Source organism: Pogona vitticeps, chromosome 3 (assembly GCF_051106095.1).
Source record: "Pogona vitticeps strain Pit_001003342236 chromosome 3, PviZW2.1, whole genome shotgun sequence".
Lineage (NCBI taxonomy): Eukaryota > Metazoa > Chordata > Lepidosauria > Squamata > Agamidae > Pogona > Pogona vitticeps.
Genome location: NC_135785.1, coordinates 37,218,445 through 37,233,184, shown reverse-complemented (window position 1 = coordinate 37,233,184; position 14,740 = coordinate 37,218,445).

Genomic DNA, 14,740 nt, shown 5'->3' with positions numbered 1-14,740 from the left:
GAGGAGAAAATGCGCATTCACCTTGATATGTGACTCCTAGGGGAAACACAGCGATCACTGCAGCTCCGAAGTGCCTCGTGCTGCCTACTCAGCTGCCAAAGCTTTCCTTTTCTCCTGGCTTGGGTCGGACAGAGTTTGTCCCAGTGCCCTCATATTCAGTCCACAACCCAATCCAAAAAGAATTCTACCTGCTCTGAAAAAATGTAGAACAACTAGTGATCCACACCATGCCCATTGATTCTCTACACCAACACAAAACAGTGGTTTAACAGTTGGGCTTAACCAAGTCATGGTGTCAGGAGCAGGGTGTTACAGGAGCCTATCAAAACACAAAACCATCCACACAAGCGGCAGCTGTAAGTATTATTTAGTTTTTCAGTAAGAAGCAGAGATAGGTTGTTGATTTGATTTCTATAACATCTCATTATTGATAATGTGTGGTTGTGGCATGTTCCAAAAGCTTTTTTAAAAAGAGGAAAAACATCTTAATTATATGGCATAATTTGTTGGACTCTGCTTCCGTGGTGCATTAAAACTGGAATCTGAACTGTGCTTTGCCTTTGCTTGATCTGAACTTGTTCCTCCCCACCCCATGGAACACCCACCAGCACTCAATTAAAGATAACGCCATAATGATAGTTGGGGCACCTGAATATTTTTGTTGGAGAAGATAAGTGGCAGTTTAGATAATGGCTCATGCAAATAAAAAGCAACTGCTAAATTCGGCATTTCCTTCAGTTAAGTATCTATAAGATCTGTTGGACTAATTTCAGTGTGTGTGTGTGTGTGTGTGTGTGTGTGTGTGTGCGTGTGTGTGTGTGTGTGTGTGTGTGTGTGTGTGTGTGTGTGTGTGCGCATGTGATGTGGCTTATTTATATTAAAATATCATAATCCCTGGTTAAAAGAGCTCTGGTGTTTCTGTTTTATAATTTTATTACACAATATACCCAGCTGTGTCTAGGTTAAAAACATACGAGTGTCACCCTCATATTAGCACCTTCTCTTTTCCCTCTCTCCCCCTACTCCACCCATTCTTTCCTTGCACTCATCATGTCTGTACTTATTTAGCCTGTACTCATTTTGCCTGAGTTAGAACTGTTGTTCTCTTCACCTCCATATGCCTCGTCTTCCCTCCTCTCCACCATATCCTTTCTCTCTGGTCTTTCTCCTCTCCTAACTCTGATGGAAATCCCTACCCACCCCTTCTCAACCTCTGCTGTCATGTTCTCATTCTCCAAATCCAGGCAGCTACATTTACATGTTATTTTAGACACATTATTCAATGGGTCATGAAGCAGTTGATCCGCTTCCATGTGCAGCCACTGACACCATTTTTCCCACTCAGGTTAGGTTTTATGGGATCCTTTACTTGTTATGGAGGCACACGCAACGTGCACTCTACAAGACTTCGTGCAGCCTCGTGGTCCCTTCTTCACCACTATGTGCTCTGCTTCATGCCATGCCATGCCTGAAAAAATGGGAACAATCATGGGAACTTCACTCGAGTTTAGGGTTGCAATAAGAATTACAGAGGTAATGCCGAAGACAGCAAGAGTGAGTGCTGTCCTCTGAAGATGCCGGCCACGGAGACTGGTGAAACGTTAGGAAGAACAAACTTCAGAACACGGCCAAAGAGCCCAAAAAATCCACAACAACCATTACATCCCGGCCGTGAAAGCCTTCGCGAATACAGTGAGAGCAAACCCTGGGCAGGTGACCACTGGCCTTATTGGCTGTACATTCTGGGATTGTAGAAATACAAATTAACTTTCTCACCTTTGGAGATATTTTTAAACCGCTAGGTATGGCAATGATGGTAATAATAGTAATTGAGAGAATTTAATGTCGTTCCAGAATATATTTCTTCTGACAAAGGAAACGGATTCTGGTTTTTGTCTAAAACTGTAATGTTGTTCGCAACTGTGACTTTAGCTCTTGGCTGAAAACTGAATGAAGCAGATCTGATTTTTGAAAAACAATTTACCAGAGGAGTGACAGCAGGCTTTACTTCTTTCTATGAAGGCTAGAGACATGAGCGTATCTGCACTACATTTGGTTCATCCCACTTCAGCTACATTTGGTTCATCCCACTTCAAACATCACAACTACCTTCTAAAGCAGTGGTCCCCAACCTTGGGCCTCCAGATGTTCTTGGACTACAACTCCCAGAAGCCTTCACCACCACCTCTGCTGGCCAGGATTTCTGGAAGCTGAAGTCCAAGAACATCTGAGGCCCAAGGTTGGAGACCACTGTTCTAAAGAATCCTGGAATGTGTGGTTTGGTACTTAGCTTTCTCTTTCAGAGATCTCCATTTTCCTGAACTATAGTTACTCTGGGTGGTTGCCAAGACTAGAGAATTAAACTGATTGAATACTCTTTTCTTCTCAAGGCACCCTGACACCTTCTAAATATCCCCCCAAACTACAGACTATGGCATTCCTTAGGAGGGAGACATGAAAAAGAGTTCAAAACTGATATCGTCACATGATGCAGATACACCTCTTAATCTTTTTTGTAATGAGAATTCAGCCAATTAAACAGACTTCAGTGAGCATTGGTAGAATGTGCCAACTGAATGATAAGGCAAACCAAAACAAAGAGGAAATTTTCTGTTTTTCACTGTTTTTTTTTCTCTTCCACCTTCACTGCTCATTCAGTCTTTTCCTTTCCACATTTTCCTACATAGCAGACTACTGGAACTCTCATTCTGTCTCTTCTGATAAACAGATGCATTAATTTAGATATACATGTATATAAAGAGTCAGGAACAAGAATGATTCACCAAGCAGGTACTTTATGCAAAAGAGGAAACTTTGTTGCTCCAGCAAATCAGAAGTGAAAGTTTAAGTAGGCTGATTCTGGTCCTGACATATATCAGCTGCAAACATTTAAAATAAAGATCAAGGCTTCTTTTTCTTGAAGAAACCCCTACTTCTGAACATTCTTTGTGCTCCTATGAAGGCCAGTGTCTCCTACCTGTGACTCAACCAGTGGTACCTCCAAGCTGCATACGAATTTTAGTTAATTACAATAAACTATTCTGTTTTTGAAATGAAATAGCTCTCAGAGGCACCTTCTCAGGGCCTCTTTGGTGTGCCATAGTTCTAGTATCGGTTTTGTGGGCTTGAATATACAGAGGGACATATGTACTGACAGACTTTTATTCTAATAGCTGAAGATATAGTCCAGCAAATCATGTTGGAAATTTTTCGTGAAAGATTATAAATACCTGGAGAGATAAGGAATAGATCACACCATGTTTACTAGACAATAGGTAAAAGGTAAAGGTTCCCCTTGGCATTTTAGTCAGTCGTGTTCTACTCTAGGGGGCGCTGCTCATCCCCGTTTCCAAGCCGTAGAGCCAGAGTTTGTCCAAAGACAGTTTCCGTTTTCACATGGCCAGCGCGGCTATACACGGAACACTGTTTACCTTCCCGCCGAGATGGTACCTATTTATCTACTCGCATTTACATGCTTTCAAACTGCTAGGTTGGCGAGGAGCTGGGACAAAGCGACGGGTGCTCACTCCGTTGCGTGGATTCAATCTTACGACTACTGGTCTTCTGACTGACCCTGCAGCACACAAAGGCTTCTGCAGTTTAGCCCGCAGCGCCACCACGTCCCTTTACTAGACAATATCAACTCTTAAACTTTCATAAGGGAAAGAATGTGGAGAAAAAGAATAGTAATCTGTATATGTTATTTCTGTTAGGGAACTATGAATAAAATCCCACAGCAAGTACAAAGTAGATCAAGATTTGCTTGTAGATCTCTAGGTCATTTGCAGTAGATCTTGCTTCCTAAGAAGATTTTTTTTGATCTATTTAAATTCCACTACTGAAATACATCAGTAGGGACGTGATGGCGCTGTGGGTTAAACCACAAAAGCCTCTGTGCTGCAAGGTCAGAAGACCATTAGTCGTAAGATCGAATCCACGTGATGGAGTGAGCTCCCTTTGCTTGTCCCAGCTCCTGCCAATCCAACAGTTCGAAAGCATGTAAAAGTGCAAGTAGATAAATACGTACCACCTCAGTGGGAAGTTAACAGCATTCTGTGTCTAGTTGCACTGGCCACATGACCATGGAAACTGTCTTCGGACAAATGCTGGCTCTATGGCTTGGAAACGGGGATGAACACCACACCCTAGAGTCAGACATGACTAGACTAAATGTCAAGGGGAAACTTTACCATTACCTTACTGAAATACAGAAATCATAGGGCACATAGGAGCAGAATTCTTTATGAGAAGTCTATTTGCTCATTTCAGTTTGTCTAATGAAAACAATTTTCTTGGTACAGTATGTACCCAGCAACTTATTCTTTCACTGTAAGAATACATTGTAGAATTATAGCACTTTGAGACTACTTTGCCATAGCTCCATGGTTTAGAATCCTAGGAATTGTAGTTTGCCAACGTACATAGAATGTACAGGTAAGCATGCTTAATTCCCCTAAACAACAGCACTAGTGCACATGTTTCCTTGATAGGTCTTGGAATTCCATTAAACAGAGGATCCAAAGTAGACCCAGCAACCCTGAATTCTATCCATCCCCAGTTTGGAGTAAAAGCAAACACTTTTAGTGCAAAATAAGTTATACTACAATTGACTCTTTCTCTGCTCCTTGTCCACCCCTCTGCCATGTTAGAGCTCCAACATCTGAATTCTATGTTAGGACTCCAAACATCTGAGCTGTATGGCAGGCATATATGTTCCCACCTGAAGCTTCCTATTTCTCCTCAGGTGGGGACATATATGCCTGCCATACAGCTGGCATGAATAAGGTTCCTTTCTGTGCTTGGAACAGAAGGGAAATTGCACTGAAAATAATCCTTGGTATCCACCCAGCTGGCCTGAGCCTAGTAGGGCTTTATCTTAATGGCTCTGACATAGGAGCTCTCAGAGATAACTCATAGGCTTACCACGTCTGTGTGGATCCTTCTGTAGCCAAAATTGCACTAATTATGCTTGGCATAATTGTATAAGAATTATAGGCATCTGTTGTATAAGAATATTAGCTTTTTATGCTATCCAAGTGTGGAAAGTTGGGGTTGCACTTAGAGTTATCAAATAGCAAACTGACGAGGGGCTGGAAAAATTGTCCAGTGACAACTGACGTGTCTGCACGGCCAACAAAATGCTGCTTGACAGTTGAGGATGATTTCTCATCCACCTGTTCAGATAAGAGAGTGAGGAGGATTGTTTATGGACAAGAGCTTGGGAGGTTGACCGGGAACCTGCAAGAAACACTCCCAACAGTTTATTGCAGGTTTGTCCTGAAACTGCAAATATTGCAGAAGTTTTGAGGAGGCTGGGAGTAGCAGATTTATTCTATAGTAGCTGCACTAAAAATCAACAAAAAGTCCTGTGGCACCTTAAACATCAACATGTTTTTGTAGACTGTAGCCCACTTCTTCAGGTGCTCTCCATGGCAGTGGAGGTGTGCTTTGTTCTCCTGCTGGACCCATTTATATATTCACTCTCCCCCCTTTTTTGTTATTACTTTTGAAAAGGAGACTATGCTCTGTTTTCAACCAATTTGGTTCTCTCATGGCGCTATTTATTGGAAATGATTCAGTTCTTACAAGAATGAATCACATTTGAAACATTAGCAAGTTTGATTTACTCAAATGGCCAAATAGATTTCATAATTTAACACCCCCATTCAAATCACTTGAAACCTTTTCTGCCACACTTTGAATGTCTATCATAATTATCTGCACCACCATGCTAAAATTTGGTCTGACCTTTCTCTAAATACAACAGTCAGCCTAAACCATATACTGTAATGTGGAAAATTGGCTTCTATGCCTAAAAATAAAAATTCATAAAAGTAGCCTGTTTTGAAGCTTTCTGAAATAATTTTCTCAACAAATAAGCAACAAGGCTAGCTCAGTGACTTAGGTATCTGGCTATAGAACCAGAGGTTGGGAGTTTGATTCCCTACCAGGCCTCCTTGACAGGGTCTGGACTTGGGTCTTTTCCAACTCTGCAGTTCTAAGTTTTTTTATTGTTGTTGTTAGAAATCACATTGCCTGGAAAAACAGAAAATTTTGGTGGCTTGTACATTTTGGTGGGTTCTTGAACAAAAATAAAATTGTGTCCATTGCTAAATGATTAATGGTGCAGTTCAAGAAAAAGTAAACCTTGTTATTGGTTTCAATGAGGACGATTCAGATCCATGGTCTTATTGATCATTGAGATCGGTAAAATGCAGTGCTGCTTCATTATGGCTGGATCCTATTCCCTGACAGCGGCCCTCCACAGTGCTAAGTTATGTCTTTAAGTTCAACTCTACGTGTGTGCTCAGAATTAAGCCCACTGAATTCAACGGGACAGCTTTGTTTTAGGTATATATGTGCAGAATTACAGATAAATTAGTTTTAAGCAAGGTCACAATTCATGATCCTTTAAGGCAATCCTATTGAGATTAGTAGGGCTGAGCCAAATCCAAATACTGAAAGTTCCTTTTTGACATCCAGGTTAATTTTGGTTCTTATTTTACAGGAAAAGCTTAGGTGTAAGGTTGGATATTCTGCACTTCAAGAGCATTCCATTTCTCCTGATCCATTTTTATTTATCTTTTAAATCCTTTGTTTTTTCAACATGTCTACCTATACATGTTTGTCCATCTTTCCCCAAGCTTTTTTGCTGTCAATCTAACAATAGTCTTCAGTAAGAGCCATTGTGTGTTCTTGGGCCTCCAGAGGCCTTGTGCTACATTTAGATGAGGGGAGAAGAAGGAAACGTAAGATTTTTTTTCCTTTAGTATTCAGCTCCACAGACTTGAATGGGAGGAGGGGAGAGATGCTTTTGGGTTTTTTCAGACTCTGCTTTCCCACAAAAAATAAAAAAATACAACTCCTCTTTCTAAACTCCCACACATATCTCTGGCCCTAAACAGCTTTTTGGAATAGGGTGTAAAACATCACCCTTGAATGCTTTGCCTTCATACTAAGCCTCTCACCAAGAAACAAGGCACAACAATGCTCTTTGATCAATCAAAATGGCACAGAGTGACTGGAGTTTACAATATAATCCAAGGGGCCCAAATCCGCTAGGCTTTCAGTTGCAGATTCTAAGAGGATTTTAACTGATCAATAAATTACTGAAAGCTAAACACTTACCAGCAACTGGAAAACATCTTTTCTTTTCTGTTCTATTCTGTCGGCTTTTCTTTCTTTCTTATTCCTTTTTCTTGACTGTAATGAAATGTCTTACTCTTGGGAGTGTTTGTGTCAGGAATTGCACTGGTGTAACAGCACTATCCACAGAATGTATGCTTGAAGGTAGCAAGGAAACTTTGTGGCATCAGGAGCAAAACTGATCACTAGAAATGTCATGGAAAACAATAGCTTAAAAGAGAGTTACAAATTCAGTTTGAATATTTAAATATAAGATTGTCTTCCTGAAAGCAGAGCTCAAGTTGTGTATTTTTAAACAATGACATTTTTTCCCATGCTGGAACTGAAGGTAATCAAAATAGGGTACCCAAGCAATTGCTTATCCAGATGTTTTCCAGATCAAGACGTGTTTCACACCACTCAACTGTTACATTAAATACCTATAGATGACTGTTGTGTAACTTCAGCGTGTCTAGGAGAAGAACCGACCCTCTGGGATCCACTGCAGGTCATTTCCCCCACCACCATCTCACTTACTTTGTGTACTTCGCTGGAGAGTATTATTTCCCAGTTTGCCACCCAACTTTAGTAGAAGTTTTTGGTGTGGCTAACGTGCTACGAAAAGAAGCCTGCTTTGGACCATCCCTTGAAAGCTAGGCAGGAGGTACAGTTTGGTGCAAAAGACATCACAACTACTTTAATACATTATGATCAGGTTGGTGCAACGCCTGAAGGGCATACAGAGCAAATGTGAACAGGGTCACTCAGAAATAAGTCCCCGTTTGTTCACTAAAGCCTACCTCCAGTGATGTATGTGTTTACAGCTAAGGCTGCAATCCAGACTAGCCAAGATGGCTGAGGGTTAACTGAGTTAATACTAGATGAGCTGAAGGTGTTGGAAGTTAATTAAGACTATCTGACCTTGCCTAAGTTTGTACTGTCATGGGGCCTGTAATCAGTTTTTTTTTCCAGTTGCAACACAAAGAACTACACCTACAATGTAGGAAACACCTTAGGGGAGAAGACAGCTAAGCAGAACAAGGCTTTTTGAACTCTGCAATCAAATGAAAACATCATCTGAATGTAATGCCTATGTTGGAAGCAACTCCAGTTTTGAGAAGAAGGATGGTATGCAACTATTTTAATTTCAGAACGAACGCATAAATGCTAACAACCAGTGATGGGTATACGATATTCATAGAATCACTTGCTACATCTTAGAAAGAAAAGTATGTCACTCAAAAATATCTCTGAAGACAGGAAGCTCCTCCCTCCCCCCACGATAGGCTTCATTTATCATAGTTTTTAAAATCTGCAAAATGAACATGGCTAAAAGTAGAGCACTGTGTCAAAGAAGGAAATGTGTTTGTTGCTTTTTTTGCATTTTTATTCTGGTCTTTGGCTGACAAAGGTCCCAGATCAGCTTACATAAAATCAGTAGCATCCATAAAAATTAATTAGTGAAAGAAGTGGGACCTGCAGCAAGTGTTGGAATGTGAAGTACTCTCTATTCCTGTTGCTAGCCCCTTTGTTCCATTCCTGTCCCTGAGCCCCACCTCACAGTTTTCCTGGGAACAAATAGCCAGTCTTCTCTGAGCACTGAACAAATCCAGTGGGGAGAGGTAAGTAAAAGTCTTCCTTCCTTCTTTCCTATCTGTAGGGTTTCCCCAGTCTCTTTATACTTCACTATTGTGAATGGATGGAGCCACAGCCATTGAAATGGAATGACATGGCAGTGTGTAGTGTAGACATATACTCTTATTCGTGGTTAAAGTAAGCCACTGAAATTAATGGGACCCAAGTGAGTTATGGGAATCTTTACTTCTATCAGTTCTACTGGACCTGCTGTAAAAGAGCCTAAGTCTAGATACAAGCTATAATCCTAAAACAAAATAAAAACACAGAAAATGTCTTCATGTCATCATTCTGAATTTTTTTTTTTGGTGCAAACTTTCTATGAAAAGGCCTTTGGATTTAAGGTCAAATGAAATTAAGAACAATGAGCAATTCAACTCTTTGCTCTTGTTAAAATGAAACATTCATCTTTTGTCAGGAAGAATCAATGGAATTTATAGTCTGATCCATGGCATATGATCCAAGAGATGTTACAAATAGTTTATTGTAGCCAATGGGCGCGTTCTATATGTTTGTATGCTTTCAAGCAATGGAGGCCTTCTTTTCGGTTCCTTGGAATGAAATATTGGATCTTAATAATGCAGTGAATCCTAATCTAGTGATAAATGAAAAAAAAAAAAAAGACAGAGGAAAGTTTCAGCAGTAGAGGTGGGTACTTAACATGTGTTGGCACAGTTCAGTGGATTGGGCCTACAACTGTTACATGGTCACCCCAGATTCTGTATCCTGCCTCCTCCGCCCCATCACAAGCAGTGCTTCTTTGCCCCACCTCTTCTTCTGAGTGGGTGCCTGCAGGAGCAGGCAGGGTGCAGAATCTGGGGTGCCCATGGACCAACACCTGTGGGCCCAGTCCTCCAAACCACACTGAAACACAGTAAATGCACATGTCTGCTCTGCAATAATGCTGAGCAACTGGATCACTGTCTTCTCAAGAGTAAACTCTGTTTGGCACAATCACTTGTCATAAATTCTTCTAAATTTAAAATTTAGACTAGCATCAGAGTTATGATATTGTTTTAATCTTAAATTATATTTAATTGTTTTTAAAATGTGATATTTATATAGTCTTTTAAAATTTCCTATTTTACCTGTTGTGAGCTACCGTTGATCCCCTATGGGGAGAAAGGCAACATATAAAGAATTTAAATAAATAGTAAAAGAAAACAAAAACAAAAAATTAAATACATTTTTGTCTGTGAAGCAGCAACCCCATCCCCATGTGGTACAATAACCTGCTCTTTTTAAAAATCTATTCCACAATAATTTGTGCTTCAATATGCAGGTCTGTTGTTCAAAAGAAAAAGGCAAAGCAATCCACAGCATAAAATGTTTAGGCCTGCTTAACCATGATGTGTGAATCCCACCTGTTACCTGGAAGCAAATCCCTTTCATAGCAATAGGCCTTGGAACAAGTTTGAATTTGCATTAACTTTGCCAGCTTTTGATCCACACCCCTTGAAACACATCGACTGTCACCTGATGCATTTTTATTTGCAGCGGTGACAGTGATATAATTTTCACCATTGACAAATGTGATATTTTACAGAGCAATGTATCAAAACTGTGGGATCCTGCCCTCAAAGAGCTTACCTACCACCCCTGAAAAAAAGTGACAGAGGGCCTTGTCACACATTAAAAAGACTAGCAAATTTAGCTAATGATAGCTGAAATCCTGCTGTGCAGTTTCATGTGTGTAGTGGGAATGGCATCAGTAACAGAAGCAACCTTCACTGACTGAAGGTTTTCTTGGGTTATTCCAGGATGTGTCCTATGAACAAAACAATGACATCAGGTGCTCCCCAAACTCACCAAAGGAAGCCTTTAATTAGTGGAGATTTGCCACCACTGATGATGTCATTCCCATTGTACACACAAAGCTGCACAACAGGATTTCAGCCAGTGTCACTCTAAACTATAAACTACACTCACAATATATCCAATCATTGTAAAGGTACTACAACTTTTTCTTGTTTTCTTAAAACAGCTGTCCCTTTAAGATGAGCTCTGAAAAGCCATCTCGCCCACCTCTTTCCAAAGCATATTATTGCATTTTGAACATATGGCTCGGTGCATGGCAGATAACCAGAACTTGGAAATAGTACCTTTCTTTTGGACTACACCTCCCAGAAGTCCCAGATTCTGGAACTATTTTTGTTCAAACGAAGTACTTTTCCAGGCTTATAATCCCTTTGCAGTAGGGTGAATTTCTAGGTAGAAGACTTGCCCTTGCATAGAACAACTGCTGCTCGGAGAATTGTGTACCGGCTGATGCCATTCTTGGCTAGTTTACAGTTAGTGGCCTTGATCCAGAATTATCAGCCTGCATATGCAAACAGGTTTCCACATAGATTTCTATTGCAGCGTGAGGCCAAAGTCAGTTATGGAAATTCCCACAACCTTTGCAGTTAATGTATGCATTTCATGTATTTGATCAGAATGGAATGCTCTTCTTTTGTCCTTCCACCAGCCTCCTATTATCCACTGGTGATAATTTCCACTAGGGATGACCCAAAATGTTCTGTTTCCTAGGGTGGTGCAACCAAAGATATTCTTCTGCTCTCCTATGGCCATCGTATTTTTTTTTCATTTATCTGTTGTCTGCCACCTTAGATCTCCTAACAGGCAAGTTATTTTGGTACAGTACAAGAAGCAGAACTCTCTCAAAGAGCAATTCCTATATATAGTAATAAAATCCAAATTAAATAGCCACCAAATCTCCTGCCCCCACCTCTTTTTTTGGACAATGTGTTTCCTCCTCATTCTGACTAATCGTAGGGTCAGACCTAATTTCCACCACCTCTGGGAAAAAATGTAGAGTACAGAGGTAGACCAGATCCTTCTGCTGTACTAGAGGATTTGTGCAATGACCTTTAGGCTTGATTTATATCTTCCTGGACCAAGATCATTTAAAAAAAAATAAAAATAAAAAAAATCATTTCATAGCTCAGTGTGTGACATATCTGATGTCTTGTTCAGCTTGAACAGTAGTCAGCATCTGTGCTTTTCAATATTTTATTCCAGTGTTTGCTTTTCAGAGTATTCAAGCAGAAAACAGTAAAGCTGCCAAAACATTCCCACACTATCTCCTACTCATGATAGTATCTGTGAAGAAAAAAACTTTTCAGTGAATTCCCTTCTTGGCAAACTCACTTAAAAAACAGAATGACAGATGTGTTAGCTGGGGTGCTTTAATTTGTGTTTATCCTATGTGTTTGGAGACAGACTTTCACTTGGAGTTGATTTATGCAATGATAGCACAAATCAAACCACACCCCATCTAAGGCTCCCAACAGAACCCTGAAGATTCCTGTCACTATGAAGGCAGCATAAATCATAATTAAGGCCTTTTCTTATTATTCTGATTAAGCCATTCTATCCGACAGAGACTATCCCATTATTAAGACTGTAACCTTTTGCAACCATAGGGAGGGAAGGTAAATATGTCATCATTCAGAACATATTTTTTTTTAAAAAAAGAATACATTTCCACATTTACATACTGCATAAGGATTTTAGTATAATCAAAAAGGTTTCTGTGAAAGATCACAGAAAGCTTTCAATATGAGTGAGAAAGGTTTGCATTATGCAAAAGAGGGAGAGCGAGGTTGTAGATGAGATTGTGGAGGAAATCTATAGCCGTCTCTCACAGGTGCACACAGGCATTTGAAGATTGATGAAGACATGATGTGAAAAGGTAGAAAGCATTTCTTTCTAAAAAAAAAAAAACACTGAAAGAGGAGGTGGAAAAGAAATCCACATTAAATGGTTTACAAATTCATCCAGTTCTTGATCTGCGTCACATTAATGAAAGCCCCTGTATCTTTCTGTTTTTGAGGAAGCAGCATGAATAAGGTTCTTCTTTATGTTTTTCTTTTTCAAATTCTAGGTACGTAAATACGCACAACTCAGAAGATGGATATTTGGAAAACACACACAAGCAGACTTCAATCAGTGGAGGAAACAGAAAGAGTTTTAAAGAAGTGAATGCTTCTACATTTACATACTGCATGAGGATTTCAGTTTAATGAGTTGCACTCTAAGAACCTGTGGGCAAGACACCCAGCTTATCTAGGAGTCTGCATAGCTGCTTTTATCAATCGGTATGTAAATGTGACATAGCCTCGGATGTTTAGGGACATTTTTGGAGAGTGGAAGTGTGTCAGAATCATATTTGATCTTTGGTGTAATATTTCTGCAAAGTTCCATTCAGTGGCAGAAGAAAATTGTATATGGAAAAAGGAAAAAAAATAGTATCACTAATTTATGTGATATCTACAATTAAGAACTTTAGAAATTTGGGATTCTCTCTCTCTCTCTCTCTCTCTGTCTCTCTCACGTCCCTGCATGGAGGGAAAGAGTGAGGAGAAACCATCTGAAAGAGAAATGTTTAAATCTATCCTGTGTCCAGAATCCAGACCAAGGCTCAGTTGTGAGTAAAACAGAAAGGAAAGCTCAGGTGGGTGCAATATACTGTATATTGCCACAGCATGGATTGATAATCTAAGGAGTGATTTTTTTTCATTTATTTTTATTTATTTTAAAGAAGGCAATACTTCTAAAACTGATACCTTTGAGTCCTGTTTAACAGTGTCCTAGGGTTGGATTTAGGGGAAAGTAATACAACAATTGATTATTTTGGCCCCTAGATGTGTGAACGGCTATCACAAGCTTTTTGTTCAACTATCAGCTAAGCAGCTGAAGGAAACAGAAGAAATATATGGCATGGATAAATGCATATTAATTTTTCCTTGCATACAAATTCATTGCATTATATGGCAGGGATAAATCATGTAATGGACTACAAGTGCTTTTTCTTTCCTCTTCAAAAAGAGAACACACAGTGATGGAGAGGTTTCATGATGGACATTCCTTGCCTGGGGCATCTTTTGGTCTAGCGCTGGCCCTGTATGTTCCCTGGAACCTTATAAAAAACATACAGGAGAATGAGTGGTGCTAGATGGATACTACAAAGATGTAGAAGGGTGCTCAGACCCAGTGTGAGGAATCTATTGAATTGGTTCTTGTCAGGATCTGACGTTCTTAGGGGGGTCCCGTTCACTGTGCTTTGAGTATGGTTATAGATGGTGAAATCACCTCTAACTTAAGCTCTCACTTGCTCACAGCTGGGTCATGATAAGCTCAGCATATGTCAGTGGAACAGCTTTGTAACCAACACACCATTTGCCCTGCACAGCAGATGGGGCTCTTACCTTGTGGCATTATTCTGCTAGCATAATTGATTTTGCAGTTGTGGACACCAAGATGTACAATATGCATAAGGAAGAAAGCCAATGCAATTCCAGTTGCAAATTCAGTTGAAAACTGGATTCACAAGTGGTAGTGTAACTATGGGCCACAAGAACAAATATGTTACTGCTTATAAACATGGGAAAAGATCAGTTTAACCCCAGTGGCACATAATTTCCTCTGCTAACATTACATTAACTTCTAGCTGATGGATTAAAATCCTTTTATATTAACCTATATGTTTTTCCTGTCTTTAAGTTTAAGTTTGTCCTTTTAGAAGATGAATTTTATATGTTTGGAATAAATTTTTTTTCCATACTCAAAGTCCATTTAAAAAAAATCATTCTTTTCAGTCATCTGCCTGTTCGTTTTCATCTTAATGATATTTATACAAAGACACATATTGACATATTTGGACCCTGTTCGGAGACACAGCTATAGGGACAATTGTGTTATAGGCCTGAAAATATCTGCATAGCTGTCATACATAAGATGGAGCAGATTTGTTTGCTCTGATAATTCAGTGGACAGGAATATAGCTATATGTTTGGTAATTGCACAGAAGCAGATTTCAGGTGCACCTTATGAGAAAACTCCTAACACTTGCTTGTCTATAGAGCAGATTGCCTTGTGAGGGGATCCGTTCTCCTTCCCTGGAGAGGCTGGATGGCCATCTGTCATGGATGCTCTACTTGCTGCGTTGAGCAGTAAATTGGACTTTACAACTCTCTGA